Raw genomic sequence first — 16,157 nt, 5'->3', positions numbered from 1 at the left:
AAGATCCCTTCTCAGACTAGCAGGCCTAACCAAAGCTATTCTGGGAGCTAGGATATGGGGAACTTCAGAAATGATATCCTTCCTATTCATATAAGTGAGAACAAAAAAGGCATCACTCTTCTAACTCTGGAGATCCCTCCTCTCCCTCAGGGTTTGGCCCTCTGCTTCATTTTTGGGGCATAACATCTTTATAGGACAGGGTAAGGTCCCAATACTAACAGGAGAATGCTTAGGACTCTAACAGGTTTTCGAGAATGCATCAGTAAGGGCCAATGAATCCGATTTTTCTTGGTCCTCTTTGTGGTCTAGGAGGACAGGCAAGGGTGCAGGTTTTCAAGAATGTGTCAGTAAGGGCCACTAAATCTGACATTCCTCCGTCCTCCTTGTGGTCTAGGAGGAAAACTAGTGTTTCTGCTGCTGCATCGGTGAGTGCAACTATTCCAATCAGCAGGGTCCAGGGACCACTGCAGGTTCTGGGGCAGGGGGAGAAACAAAACAAACCAAAACCATAGGCGGTTTTGTCTTTCAAATGGGAAAGAGGCATCAATAGGCTGACCCTTAAAATGAATCCTAAGCCATTGGGACCAATTTGACCTGCAAACCCTGAAAAAGAGGTGGCTCATTTTTTTCTGCACTATGGCTTGGCCCCAGTATGCTCTCTCTTATGGGGGAAAATGGCCACCTGAGGGAAGTATAAATTACAATATTATCTTGCAGCTTGACCTTTTCTGTAAGAGGGAAGGAAAATGGAGTGAAATGCCTTAAGTCCAAGCTTTCTTTTCATTGAAGGAGAATCCACAACTATGCAAAGCTTGCAATTTACATCCCACAGGAGGACCTCTCAGCTTATCCCTATATACTAGCCTCCTTATAGCTCCCCTTCATATTAATGATAAGCCTCCTCTAATCTCCCCTGCCCAGAAGCAAAGATATCTCGAAAGGACCACAACCACCCCTGGGCTATCAGTTATGTCACCTTCAAGCTATAGTGGGAGGGGAATTTGGCCCAACCCAGGTACATGTCCCCTTCTCCCTCTCTGATTTAAAGTAGATCAAGGCAGACCTGGGGAATTTTTCAGATGATCCTGATAGGTACGTAGATGTCCTACAGGGTCTAAGACAAACCTTCGATCTCACTTGGAGAGATGTCATGCTACTGTTAGATCAAACCCTGGCCTTTAATGAAAAGAATGTGGCTTTAGCTGCAGCCTGAGAGTTTCAAGATACCTGGTGTTTTAGTGAAGTAAATGATAGAATGACAGCCGAAGAAAGGCACAAATTCCCTATTGGTCAGCAAGCCATCCCCAGTATGGATCTCCACTGGGACCTCGACTCAGATCATGGGGACTGGAGTCACAAACATCTGTTGACTTGTGTTCTAGGACTAAGGAGAATTAGGAAAAAGTCCATGAATTATTCAATGATGTCCACAACTCAGGGAAAGGGAGAAAATCCTTCTGCCTTCTTCAAGCGGCTACGGAAGGCCTTAAGAAAATATATTCCCCTGTTACCCAACTCACTCGAGGGTCAGTGGATTCTAAAAGATAAGTTTATTACCCAATCAGCCGCAGATATCAGGAGAAAGCTCCAAAAGCAAGCCCTGGGCCCTGAACAAAATCTAGAGGCATTATTAAACTTGGCAACCTCAGTGTTCTAAAATAGGGACCAAGAGGAACAGGGCCAAAAGGAAAAGCAAGATCAGAGAAAGGCTGCAGCCTTAGTCATGGCCCTCAGACAAACAAACCTTGGTGGTTCGGAGAGGATAGAAAATGGAGAAGGCCAATTACCCAGTAGGGCTTGTTATAAGTATAAAGATTGTCCAACAAGATGCAAGCCGTTCCCTCGTCCATGTCCACTATGCTGAGGCAATCAAGAGAAGGTGCATTGCCCCAGAGGACAAAGGTTCTCTGGGTCAGAAGCCCCCAACCAGATGATTCAACAACAGGACTGAGGGTGCCCAGGGCAAGCGCCAGCTCATGCCATCACCCTCACTGAGTCCCGGGTACATTTAACCATTGAGGGCCAGGAAATTGACTTCCTCCTGAACACTGGTGCAGCCTTCTCAGTGTTAATCTCCTGTCCTGGACGACTGTCCTCAAGGTCCATTACCATCTGAGGAATCCTGGGACAGCCTGTAACAAGGTATTTCTCCCACCTCCTCAGTTGTAATTGGGAGACTTTGTTCTTTTCACATGCCTTTCTTGTTATGCCCGAAAGTTCCACACCCTTATTAGGGAGGGATATATTAGCCAAAGCTGGAGCTATTATCTACGTGAATATGGGGAACAAGTTACCGATCTGTTGTCCCCTACTTGAGGAGGGAATCAACCCTGATGTCTGGGCATTGGAAGGACAATTTGGAAGGGCAAAAGATGCCCACCCAGTCCAAATCAGGCTAAAAGACTCCACCACTTTTCCTTATCAAAGGCAATATCCCTTAAGGCCTGAAGCTTATAAAGGATGACAAGATATTGTTAAACATCTAAAAGCTCAAGGCTTAGTAAGGAAATACAGCACTCCCTGCAACACCCCAATTCTAGGGGTACAAAAACCAAACAGTTAGTGGAGACTAGTGCAAGATCTTAGACTCATCAATGAGGCAGTAATTCCTCTATATCCAGTGGTACCCAACGCCTATACCCTGCTCTCTCAAATACCAGAGGAAGCAGAATGGTTCACTGTTCTCGACCTCAAGGATGCCTTCTTCTGTATTCCCCTGCACTCTGACTCCCAGTTTCTCTTTGCCTTTGAGGATCCCACAGACCACATGTCCCAACTTACATGGATGGTCTTGCCCCAAGGGTTTAGGGATAGCCCTCATCTGTTTGGTCAGGCACTGGCCCAAGATCTAGGCCACTTCTCAAGTCCAGGCACTCTGGTCCTTCAATATGTGGATGATTTACTTTTGGCTACATGTTCAGAAGCCTCATGCCAGCAGGCTATTCTAGATCTCTTGAACTTTCTAGCTAATCAAGGGTACATGGCGTCTAGGTCAAAGGCCCAGCTTTGCCTACAGCAGGTCAAATATCTAGGCCTAATCTTAGCCAGAGGAACCAGGGCCCTCAGCAAGGAACGAATACAGCCGATACTGGCTTATCCTCACCCTAAGACATTAAAACAGTTGTGGGGGTTCCTTGGAATCACTGGCTTTTGCTGACTATGGATCCCTGGATACAGTGAGATAGCCGGGCCCCTCTATACTCTAATCAAAGAGACCCAAAGGGCAAATATTCATCTGGTAGAATGGGAGCCAGGAGCAGAAACAGCCTTGAAAACCTTAAAGCAGGCCCTAGTACAAGCTCCAGCTTTAAGCCTTCCCACAGGACAAAACTTCTCTTTATACATCACAGAGACAGCAGGGATAGCTCTTGGAGTCCTTACTCAGACTCGTGGGACAACCCCACAACCAGTGCCTTACCTAAGTAAGGAAACTGATGTAGTAGCAAAAGGCTGGCCTCACTGTTTACAGGTAGTTGCAGTGGTGGCCGTCTTAGTGTCAGAGGCTATTAAAATAATACAAGGAAAGGATCTCACTGACTGGACTACTCATGATGTAAATGGAATACTAAGTGCCAAAGGAAGTTTATGGCTATCAGACAACCTCCTACTTAGATCCAGGTGCTACTTCTTGCGGGACCGGTGCTTCAAATATGTATGTGCATGACCCTCAACCCTGCCACTTTTCTCCCAGAGGATGGGGAACCAATTGAGCATGACTGCCAACAAATTATAGTCCAGACTTATGCTGCCTGAGATGATCTCTTAGAAGTCCCCTTAGCTAATCCTGACCTTAACCTATATATCGATGGAAGTTCCTTTGTGGAAAATGGGATATGAAGGGCAGATTATGCCATAGTTAGTAATGTAACCGTACTTGAAAGTAAGTCTCTTCCCCCAGGGACCAGCACACAGTTAGGCGAACTAGTGGCACTTACCTGAGCCTTAGAACTGGGAAAGGGAAAAAGAATAAATGTATGCTTATTAGATAGCAAGTATGCTTATCTAATCCTACATGTCATGCTGCAATATGGAAAGAAAGGGAGTTACTAACCTCTGGGGGAACCCCCGTTAAATACCATGAGGAAATCATGGCGTTATTGCACTCAGTGCAAAAACCCAAGGAGGCGGCAGTCTTACACTGCTGAAGCCATCAAAAGGGGAAGGAGAGGGAAGAACAGCAGCATAAGCAGCTGGCAGAGGCAGGGAAAGACCAGCAGAAAGGAAAGAGAGAAAGAGACAGAAAGAGAGAGAGAGAGAGACAGAGAGACAAAGAGGGAGTCAAAAAGAGAGAAAGAGAGAGACAGAAAGTCAGAGAGAGGAAAGACAGACGAAGAGGGAGTGGAGTCAGAGAGAGAGAGACAAAGAAGAAGACAAAGAGAAAGAGAAATGGAAGTAGCAAAGAAAAAACAGTGTACCCTATTCCTTTAAAAGCCAGGGTAACTTTAAAACCTATAATTGATAATTGAAGGTCTTCTCTGTAACCCTATAACACTCCAATACCATCTTGTTGTCAGTGTAAACAAGGGCGTAGCCTGAAAGTACTGAGGCCACTGACAACCCATAGCCTTCCTATCGAAAATCCTTAACCCCTAAGGTTTCCTAAAAGAGGATCTAAATCTTAATTAATTACCATACAAAGCTCCGACTAGATCTAGGAGGAATTCCCTTCAGGACAGGAGATAGATGGTTCCTCCTGGGCGATTAAGGAAAAAAGACGTAATGGGTATTCAATAAATGATAAGGAAACTCTTGTAGAAGCAGAGTTAGGGAAATTGCCTAATAATTGGTCTGCTCAAACTTGCTAATTGTTTGAACTCAGTCAAATCTTAAAGTCCTTACAGAATCAGGAAGGAGCCATCTACACCAGTTCTAAGTTAATATGGACCAAACGAGGTTTTATTAATAGCAAAGAAAAATTAAAATCCCAACCTTACAAGGTTTTCAACTAAAGTAAAGTTTGTTAAAAGTTAACAGTGTAGCATGCATTATCCTACTACCACACGCTCTCAAAGGATTTCTCAGTTTGCGAGAAATAGCAAAATCTATCTAGTAAGGATGGTAACTACAATCCCAAATAGACTCTTTGGCAGCAGTGACTCTCTAAAACCGCTGAGGCCTAGACTTCCTCACTGAAGAGAAAGGTGGACTCTGCACCTTCTTAGGGGAAGAGTGTTGTTTTTACACTAACCAGTCAGAGATAGTACAAGATGCCCCCAGCGTTTACAGGAAAAGGCTTCTGAAATCAGACAATGCCTTTCAAACGCTTATACCAACCTCTGGAGTTGGGCAACATGGCTTCTCCCTTTTCTAGATCCCATGGCAGCCATATTGCTATTACTTGCCTTCAGGCCCTGTATTTTTAATGTCCTTGTCAAATTTGTTTCCTCTAGAATTGAGGCCATCAAGCTACAGATGGTCTTACAAATGGAACCCCAAGTGAGCTCAACTAACAGTGTCTACTGAGGACTCATGGACCAACTCACTGGCCCTTTCACTGGCCTAAAGAGTTCCCCTCTAGAGGACACTACAACTGCAGGGCCCCTTCTTCACCCCTATCCAGCAGGAAGTAGCTAGACCGGTCATCACCCAATTCCCAGCAGCAGTTGGGGTGTCGTGTTTAGAGGGGGGATTGAGACGTGAAGCCGGCTGGGCTTCTGGGTTAGGTGGGGACTTGGAGAACTTTTGTGTCTAGCTAAAGGATTGTAAACACACTAGTTAGCGCACTGTGTCTAGCTAAAGGTTTATAAATGCACCAGTCAGCACTCTGTAAAAGCAAACCAATCAGCACTCTGTAAAATGGACCAATCAGTGCTCTGTAAAATGGAAAAATCAGCAGAATGTGGGTGGGGCCAAATAAGGGAATAAAAACTGGCCACCGGAGTCAGCAGCAGCAACCTGCTCAGGTCCTCTTCCACGCTGTGGAAGTGTTATTCTTTCGCTCTTCACAATAAATCTTGTTGCTGCTCACTCTTTGGGTCTGCACTACCTTTATGAGCTGCAAAGGTCTGCAGTTTCACTCCTGAAGTCAGTGAGACCACGAACCTACTGGGAGGAACAAGCAACTCTGGGCGTGCCACCTTTTAGAGCTGTAGCACTCACTGTGAAGGTCTGCAGCTTCACTCCTGAAGTCAAGCGAGACCACGAACTCACTGGAAGGAAGAAACTCCAGACACATCTGAACATGTGAAGGAACAAACTCTGGACACTTGAAGGAACAAACTCTGGATCTTTAAGAACTGTAACACTCACTACGGGGGTCCGCGGCTTCATTCTTGAAGTCAGCGAGACCAAGAATCCACTGGAAGGAACCAATTCTGGACACATAAGGATTCACATACACTTAAAGTAAATGGGTGGAAAAAAGCATTTCATGAAAATGGACACCAAAAGCAAGCAGGGGTAGCTATTCTTACGTCAAACAAAACACACTTTTTTTTTTTATTATACTTTATATTCTAGGGTACATGTGCACAATGTGCAGGTTTGTTACATATGTATACATGTGCCATGTTGGTGTGCTGCACCCATTAGCTTGTCATTTACATTAGGTATATCTCCTAATGCTATCCCTCCCCACTCCCCCCACCCCACAACAGGCCCTGGTGTATGATGTTCCCCTTCCTGTGTCCAGGTGTTCTCATTGTTCAGTTCCCACCTATGAGTGAGAACATGCAGTGTTTGGTTTTCTGTTCTTGCGATAGTTTGCTGAGAATGATGGTTTCCAGCTGCATTCATGTCCCTACAAAGGACATGAACTCATCCTTTTTTATGGCTGTGTAGTATTCCATGGTGTATATGTGCCACATTTTCTTAATCCAGTCTGTCATTGATGGACATCTGGGTTGGTTCCAAGTCTTTGCTATTGTGAATAGTGCCGCAATAAACATACATGTGCATGTGTCTTTACTGCAGCATGATTTATAATCCTTTGGGTATATACCCAGTAATGGGATGGCTGGGTCAAATGGTATTTCTAGTTCTAGATCCTTGAGGAATCGCCACACTGTCTTCCACAATGGTTGAACTAGTTTACAATCCCACCAACAGTGTAAAAGTGCTCCTGTTTCTCCACATCCTCTCCAGCACCTGTTGTTTCCTGACTTTTTAATGATCGCCATTCTAACTGGTGTGAGATGGTATCTCATTGTGGTTTTGATTAGCATTTCTCTGATGGCTAGTGATGATGAGCATTTTTTCATATGTCTGTTGGCTACATAAATGTCTTCTTTTGAAAAGTGTCCGTTCATATCCTTTGTCCACTTTTTGATGGGGTTGTTTCTTTTTTTCTTGTAAATTTGTTTGCATTCTTTGTAGGTTCTGGATATTAGCCCTTTGTCAGATGAGTAGATTGCAAAAATTTTCTTCCATTATGTAGGTTGCCTGTTCACTCTGATGGTAATTTCTTTTGCTGTGCAGAAGCTCTTTAGTTTAATTAGATCCCATTTGTCAATTTTGGCTTTTGTTGCCACTGCTTTTGGTGTTTTAGACATGAAGTCCTTGCCCATGCCTATGTCCTGAATGGTATTGCCTAGGTTTTCTTCTAGGGTTTTTTATGGTGTTAGGTCTAACATTTAAGTCTCTAATCCATCTTGAATTAATTTTTGTATAAGGTATAAGGAAGGGATCCAGTTTCAGCTTTCTACTTATGGCTAGCCAGTTTTCCCATTGCCATTTATTCAATAGGGAATCCTTTCCACACTTCTTCTTTTTGTCAGGTTTGTCAAAGATCAGATGACTGTAGATGTGTGGTATTATTTCTGAGGGCTCTGTTCTGTTCCATTGGTCTATATCTCTGTTTTGGTACAAATACCGTGCTGTTTTGGTTACCATAGCCTTGTAGTATAGTTTGAAGTCAGGTAGCGTGATGCCTCCAGCTTTGTTCTTTTGACTTAGGATTGTCTTGGCAATGCAGGCTCTTTTTTGGTTCCATATGTACTTTAAAGTAATTTTTTTTCCAATTCTGTGAAGAAAGTCATTGGTAGCTTAATGGGGATGGCATGAATCTATAAATTACCTTGGGCAGTATGGACATTTTCACAATATTGATTCTTCCTATCCATGAGCATGGAATGTTCTTCTATTTGTTTGTATCCTCTTTTATTTCATTGAGCAGGGGTTTGTAGTCCTCCTTGAAGAGGTCCTTCACATCCCTTGTAAGTTGGATTCCTAGGTATTTTATTCTCTTTGAAGCAATTGTGAATGGGAGTTCATTCATGATTTGGCTCTCTGTTTGTCTGTTACTGGTATATAAGAATGCTTGTGATTTTTGCACATTGATTTTGTATCCTGAGAATTTGCTGAAGTTGCTTATCAGCTTAAGGAGATTTTGGGCTGAGATGATGAGGTTTTCTAAATATACAATCATGTCATCTGCAAACAGGGACAATTTGACTTCCTCTTTTCCTAATTGAATACCCTTGATTTCTTTCTCTTGCCTGATCACCCTGGCCAGAACTTCCAACACTATGTTGAATAGGAGTGGTGAGAGAGGGAATCCCTGTCTTGTGCCAGTTTTCAAGGGGAGTGCTTCCAGTTTTTGCCCATTCAGTATGATATTGGCTGTGGGTTTCTCATAAATAGCTGTTATTATTTTGAGATATGTTCCGTCAATACCGAATTTATTGAGAGTTTTTAGCATGAAGGGCTTTTGAATTTTGTCAAAGGCCTTTTCTGCATCTATTGAGATAATCATGTGGTTTTTGTCTTTGGTTCTGTTTATGTGCTGGATTATGTTTATTGATTTGCGTATATTGAACCAACCTTGCATCCCAGGGATGAAGCCCACTTGATCATGGTGGATAAGCTTTTTGATGTGCTGCTGGATTTGGTTTGCCAGTATTTTATTGAAGATTTTTGCATTGATGTTCATCAGGGATATTGGTCTACAATTCTCTTTTTCTGATGTGTCTCAGCCAGGCTTTCGTATCAGGATGATGTTGGCCTCATAAAATGAGTTAGGGAAGATTCCCTCTTTTTCTATTGATTGGAATAGTTTCAGAAGGAATGGTACCAACTCCTCCTTGGACCTCTGGTAGAATTCGGCTGTGAATCCACCTGGTCCTGGACTTTTTTTGATTGGTAGGCTATTAATTATTGCCTCAATTTTAGAGCCTGTTATTGGTCTATTCAGGCATTCAAGTTTTTCCTGGTTTAGTCTTGGGAGAATGTATGTGTCCAGGAATTTATCCATGTCTTCTAGGTTTTCTAGTTTATTTGCATAGAGGTGTTTATAGTATTCTCTGATGGTAGTTTGTATTTCTGTGGGGTTGGTGGTGATATCCCCTTTATCATTTTGTTATTGCGTCTATTTGATTCTTCTCTCTTTTATTCTTTATTGGTCTTGCTAGTGGTCTATCAATTTTGTTGATCTTGTCAAAAAGTCAGCTCCTGGATTCATTGATTTTTTGAAAGGTTTTTTGTGTTTCTATCTCCTTCAGTTCTGCTCTGATCTTAGTTATTTCTTGCCTTCTGCTAGCTTTTGAATGTGTTTGCTCTTGCTTCTCTAGTTCTTTTAATTGTGATGCTAGGGTGTCAATTTTAGATCTTTCCTGCTTTTTCTTGTGGGAATTTAGTGTTATAAATTTCCCTCTACACACTGCTTTAAATGTGTCCCAGAGATTCTGGTATGTTGTATCTTCATTCTCATTGGTTTCAAAGAACATCTTTATTTCTGCCTTCATTTCGTTATGTACCTAGTAGTCATTTTGGAGCAGGTTGCTCAGTTTCCATGTAGTTGAGCGGTTTTGATTGAGTTTCTTAATCCTGAGTTCTAGTTTGATTGCACTGTGGTCTGAGAGACAGTTTGTTATAATTTCTGTTCTTTTACATTTGCTGAGGAGTGCTTTACTTCCAACTATGTGGTCAATTTTGGAATAAGTGTGATGTGGTGCTGAGAAGAATGTATTTTCTGTTGATTTGGGGTGGAGAGTTCAATTCCTGGATATCCTTGTTAACTTTCTGTCTCATTGATCTCTCTAATGTTGACAGTGGGGTGTTAAAGTCTCCCATTATTTTTGTGTGGGAATCTAAGTCTCTTTGTAAGTCTCTAAGGATTTGATTTATGAATCTGGGTGCTCCTGTATTGGGTGCATATATATTTAGGATAGTTAGCTCTTCTTGTTGAATTGATCCCTTTACCATTGCATAATAACTTTCTTTATCTTCTTTATAGTTTGTTTTGATCTTAAACAAAACAAACTTGAAAGCAACAGCAGTTAAAATAAACAAAGAGGGACATTATGTAATGGTAAAAGGCCTTGTCCAATAGGAAAATATCAGAATCCTAAACATATATGCATCTAACACCAGAGCTCCCAAATTTATAAAATAATTACTAATAGACCTAAGAAATGAGGTAGACAGCAACACAAAAACAGTGAGGGACTTCAGTACTCCACTGACAGCACTAGACATGTCATCAAGATGGAAAGTCAACAAAGAAACAATACCTTGGAACAAATGGACTTAGCAGATATATACAGAACATTTCATCCAGCAACCACAGAATACACATTCTATTCAACAGTACATGGAACTTTCTCCAAGACAGACCATATGATAGGCCATAAAATGAGTTTCAATAAATTTAAGAAAACTGAAATCATATTAAGCACTATCTTACACCACAGTGGAATAAAACTAGAATTCAACTCCAAAAGGAAACTTCAAAACCATGCAAATATATGGAAATTAAATAACCTGCTCCTGAATGAGCACTGGGTCAAAAACAAAATCAAGATGGAAATTTTAAAATTCTTCAAACTGAATGACAATAATGACACAACCTATCAAAAACCTCTAGGCTACAGCAAAGGCAATGCTAAGAGAAAAGTTCATAGCCTTAAAAGCCTACATCAAAAAGGCTGAAAGAGCATAAACTGACACTCCTAAGGTCACACCTCAAGGAACTAGAGAAACAAGAACAAACCAAGCCCAAATCCAGCAGAAGAAAGGAAATAACCAAGATCAGAGTAGAACTAAATGAAACTGGAAAAGAAGAAATTCAAAAAATAATGAAACAAAAATCTAGTTCTTTGAAAAGATAAATAAAATAGATAGGCCACTGGCAAGATTAACTAAGAAAACAAGAGAGAAAATCCAAATAACCTCACTAAGAAACAAAACAGGAGATATTACAACTGACCCCACTGAAATACAAAAGATCATTTAAAGCTACTATGAACACCTTTATGCACATAAACTAGGAAACCTAGAATAGATGGATAAATTCCTGGAAAAATACAACCCTCCTATCTTAAATCATGAAGAATTAGATACTCTGAACAGACCAATAACAAGCAGCAAGACTGAAATCGTGATTTAAAAATTATCAACAAAAAAAAGTCCAGGACCAGACAGATTCACAGCAGAATTCTATCAGACATTCAAAGAAGAATTGGTACCAATGCCTTTGACACTATTCCACAAGTTAGGGAAAACAGGAACCCTCCCTAATTCATTCCATGAAGCCAGCATCACCCTAATACCAAAACCAGGAAAAGACATAACCAAAAAAGAAAACTACAGACTGCAGACCAGGCGTTGTGGCTCACGCCTGTAATCCCAGTACTTTGGGAGCCTGAGTTGGGTGGATCACCTGAGGTCAGGAGCTCAAGACCAGTCTGGCCAACATGGGGAAACTCCATCTCTACTAAAAATACAAAAATTAGCTAGGTGTGGTGGTGGGTGCCTGTAATCCCAGCTACTTAGGAGACTGAGGCGGGAGAATCACTGAAGCCAGGAAGTGGAGGTTGCAGTGAGCCAAGATCATGCCATTGCACTCCAGCCTGGGTGACAGAGTGAGGCTCTGTCTCAAAAAAATAAATAAATAAAAGAAAGAAAACTACAGACCGATATCCTTGATGAACATGGATGCTAAAATCTTTAACAAAATATTAGCTAACCGAATCCAACAGCATATCAAAAAGATAATCCACCATGATCAAGTGGGTTTCGTACCAAGGATGCAGGGATAGTTTAACATACAAAAGTCAATAAATGTGACACAACATATACAGAATTAAAAACAAAAATCACATGATCATCGTAATAGATGCAGAAACAGCATTCGACAAAATCCATCATCCTTTATGATTAAAACTCTCAGCAAAATCAGCATACAAGGGACATACCTTAATGTAATAAAAGCCATCTACTGCAAACCTACAGCCAACATAATACTGAATGGGGAAAAGTGGAAAGCATTCCCTCTGAGAACTGGAACAAGAGAAGGATGCCCACTCTTTTATTTTTTATTTTTATTTTTTAGATGGAGTCTCACTCTTGTTGCCCAGGCTGAAGTGCAATTGCATGATCCTGACTCACTGCAACCTCTGCCTCCTGGATTCAGTGATTTTCCTGCCTCAGCCTCCTGAAGGATGCCCACTCTTACCACTCCTCTTCAACATAGTACTGGAAGTCCTAGTCAGAGCAATCAGACAAGAAAGAAATAAAGGGCATCCAAATTGGTAAAGAGGAGGTCAAACTGTCACATTAGTTTGCTGATGATAGGATTGTTTACCTTGAAAACTCTAAGGCCTCCTCCAGAAAGCTCCTAGAACTGATAAAAGAATTCAGCAAAGTTTCTGGATACAAGATTAATGTACACAAATCAGTAGCTCTTCCATACACCAACAGTGACCAAGTGGAGAATCAGATGAAGAACTCAACCCCTTTTACAATAGCTGGAAAACAAACAAACAAACAAACAAAAAACACTTAGGAATACACCTAACCAAGGAGTTGAAAGACCTCTACAAGGAAAACTATGGAACACTGCTGAAAGAAATCATAGATGACATAAACAAATGGAAGGACATCCTATGCTCATGGATGGGTATAATCAATTTTGTGAATGTGAGTATACTGCCAAAAGTAATATACAAATTCAATGGAATCCCCATCAAAATACCACTATCATTCTTCACAGAATTAGAAAAAACAATTCTAAAATTCACATGGAACCATAAAAGAGCCTGCATAGCCAAAGCATGACTAACCAAAAAGAATGAATTTAGAGGCATCACACTACCTGATTTCAAACTATACTAGAAGGCCATAGTCACCAAAACAGCATGGTACTAATACTAAAATAGGCACGTAGACCAATGGAACAGAATAAAGAACCCAGAAATAAAGCCAAATACTTATAAACAACTGATCTTCAACAAAGCAAACAAAAACATAAAGTGGGGAAAGGACACCCTTTTCAATAAATGGTGCTGGGATAACTGGCTAGCCACATGTAGGAGAATGAAACTGGATTCTCACCTCTCACCTTATACAAAAATCAACTCAAGATGGATTAATCACATAAACCTAAGATCTGAGACTATACAAATTCTAGATGATAACATTGGAAAAAACCCTTCTGGATATTGGCTTAGGCAAGGATTTCATGACCAAGAACCCAAAAGCAAATGCAATAAAGACAAAGATAAATAGTTGTGACTTAATTAAACAAAAGAGCTTTTGCATGGCAAAAGAAACAGTCGGCAAACAGACGACCCACAGAGTGGGAGAAAATCTTCACAATCTTTACCTCTGACAAAAGACTCATATCCAGAATCTACAAAGAACTCAAACAAATCAGCAAGAACAAAACAAACAATCCCATCAAAAAGCAGGCTAAGGATATAAATAGACAATCCTCAAAAGAAGATCTACAAATGGCCAACAAACATATGAGAAAATACTCAACATCACTAATGATCAGGCAAATACAAATCAAAACCACAATGCAATTCCACCTCACTCCTGCAAGAATGACTATAATCAAAAAATCAAAAAGCAGTAGATACTGGCATGGATGCGGTGAACAAGGAACACTTCTACACTGCTGGTGGGAATGTAAACTAGCACAGCTGTTATGGAAAACAGTGTGGAGATTCCTTAAAGAACTAAAAGTAGGAGTACCATTTGATCCAGGAATCCCACTACTGTATATCTGCCCAGAGGGAAAAACGTCATTATTCAAAAAAGATATTTGCACATGCATGTTTATAGCAGCACAATTCACAATTGCAAAATCATGGAACCAACCCAAATGCCCGTCAATCAACGAGTGGATAAAGAAACTGTAGTGTATATATATACATATGATGAAATACTATGCAGCCATAAAAAGGAATGAATTAACAGCATTTGCAGTGACCTGGATGAGATTGGAGACTATTATTCTAAGTGAAGTAACTCAGGAATAGAAAACCAAACATCGTATGTTCTCCGTGATATTTGGAGCTAAGCTATGAGGATGCAAAGGCATAAGAATAATGCAATGGACTTTGGGGACATGAGGGGAAAAGTGGGAAGGGGCAAGGGATAAAAGACTACAAACATGGTGCAGTGTGTACTGCTTGGGTGATGCGTGCACTAAAATCTCACAAATCACCACTAAAGAACTGACTCATGTAACCAAATACCACCTGTACCCCGATAACTTATGGAAAAATAAAAATAAAATAAAATAAATAAAAATCATACAGGAAACATTGTCCAAAAAAAGTGCAAAAGGCCAATAAAGCCATGAAACAACAATTAGCTAATTTTTTAGAAAAAACTATTAGAATAATGAAAGCAAAAATTTACCTTTTAACAACTACTTCTACTTAACATTTTTAAAGATTATCTTTGCATCCAAAAGACAATATGAAGTCTTCCATTTTCTACACAACATTTACAGAGGTTTTACTGTGTATCATAGAAATGCTTCCAGTTTAATCCAAATTTTCTGTTAAATTACCCATGTAATTATCCCAGTAGAATTCATGATACCTTTTTACTGTTAATTTTGTTAAAACTTTCCTGGAAAGAGTCTAGATGTATTTAAATATAGGTCTCAGAGTTTTTATTATGACAATTAAAGGGAACATTTCCATATTATTTTGGGGGGGTATATAATTACTAAGTTAAAACATAACTGAAAATTATTTACCACTAACAATATAGATAAAAAATAAATGGCCATTAGATTCACTTCAAGGCATATTTTTTGATGATTTCAGTGACAACACCTTTTTATACATATTTCCATCAAAATGAAGCTGATAATTCAGTTATATATTCTACCTGAAATGAGGCTATGAAATGATAGCTCTTTCTTCTAGTCTTTGACAACAGGAGAATAGTTGCTAAAAGTTATGCACTGATGTACATCAAAATGGTCAGGGGAGTGGGCGGACACTGATGAGGATACTATAATCAAATGTTTTGAGACTAATATGAGCACAGAATACCATATGTAAATGCAAAATTCCAAATATATATCTTTTAACCTCTATCATTATTTTATTATTTACTTTCTAATCTATTACATAGTATTATTTACTGTTCTCCAACAAATTTAGTCAGTTAAGTAAGAATTGCAGATGCGATATAATTTTTAGTAATTCAGCAAATTCTAATGTACAGTGTTCATTCTTTCCATTCCCTTTCTGTTAAGTTCCTATATTGCTACTGATTTTCCAGTTGTTTTCAAATCAACACAAGTAGTTATTGAGGGCTTTCTCTGTGCAAGTACCCACCTAGAGTAAATCGGCTTGATATTTTCCTACCAAGAATTCCCAGGAGAACATTGGCTATATACAACATTGTAGAAATACCAGACTTTGTTCAATTTTATTTAGCTACCATTAAGTGGGCCACAAATAAACTTCCTATTAATTTCTTATAATCTCCCATCCTCTCTCCAACATTTCCTTAAAGTAGTGTTTCAGTATAGATTTAAGGTCAATATGGATTATTAATCATATTTTATGAAATTTATTATATATAATTTAATAGTATTTTGGCAAAACAGAGATTGACAAGGAATGTGAATTAAGGTATGACTACTTCCTTAAGGGTATAAATTGTGATTTCTATCTCCTTTTTGATGCTCCAGAGTCTATTTAGCCTAAATATTTATTTGTATTTCTTCCAAGGGACAGAGAAGTAACTTGAAAAAAAAATAAGAAAACCTGACATTTTATTTAGCTTATGTTGTAGTCATAATAGCCTATGAAGGAAAACATTTAATTCAGGTAATAAACTTCAAAAGGGACATTGTCAGGTCCTGCTATTTTGAAGAATGTTTCTGTCTTTTTCAATCTTAAAATATGAAAAAATAAATTGAGGTCATGTAAGAATTTTAGAGCTTCTTAATCAAACTGTCTTATAGT

General features: G+C 39.8%; 1 protein-coding gene and 1 long non-coding RNA gene across 5 annotated transcripts in view; one reads left to right on the top strand and one right to left on the bottom strand.

Annotated features, from left to right (window-relative positions):
* Positions 1–16,157, bottom strand: part of KIAA0825 (KIAA0825 ortholog) — a 495,887-nt gene that overhangs the window by 214,138 nt on the left and 265,592 nt on the right. The window lies entirely within an intron of this gene.
* Positions 1–16,157, top strand: part of LOC140711484 (uncharacterized) — a 297,959-nt gene that overhangs the window by 254,146 nt on the left and 27,656 nt on the right. The gene's annotated exons all lie outside the window — the stretch shown is intronic.

The sequence above is a fragment of the Chlorocebus sabaeus genome, chromosome 4, assembly GCF_047675955.1.
Source record: "Chlorocebus sabaeus isolate Y175 chromosome 4, mChlSab1.0.hap1, whole genome shotgun sequence".
In the NCBI taxonomy this organism is placed as follows: Eukaryota; Metazoa; Chordata; class Mammalia; order Primates; family Cercopithecidae; genus Chlorocebus; species Chlorocebus sabaeus.
This window is presented reverse-complemented; position numbering and strand designations above follow the sequence as displayed.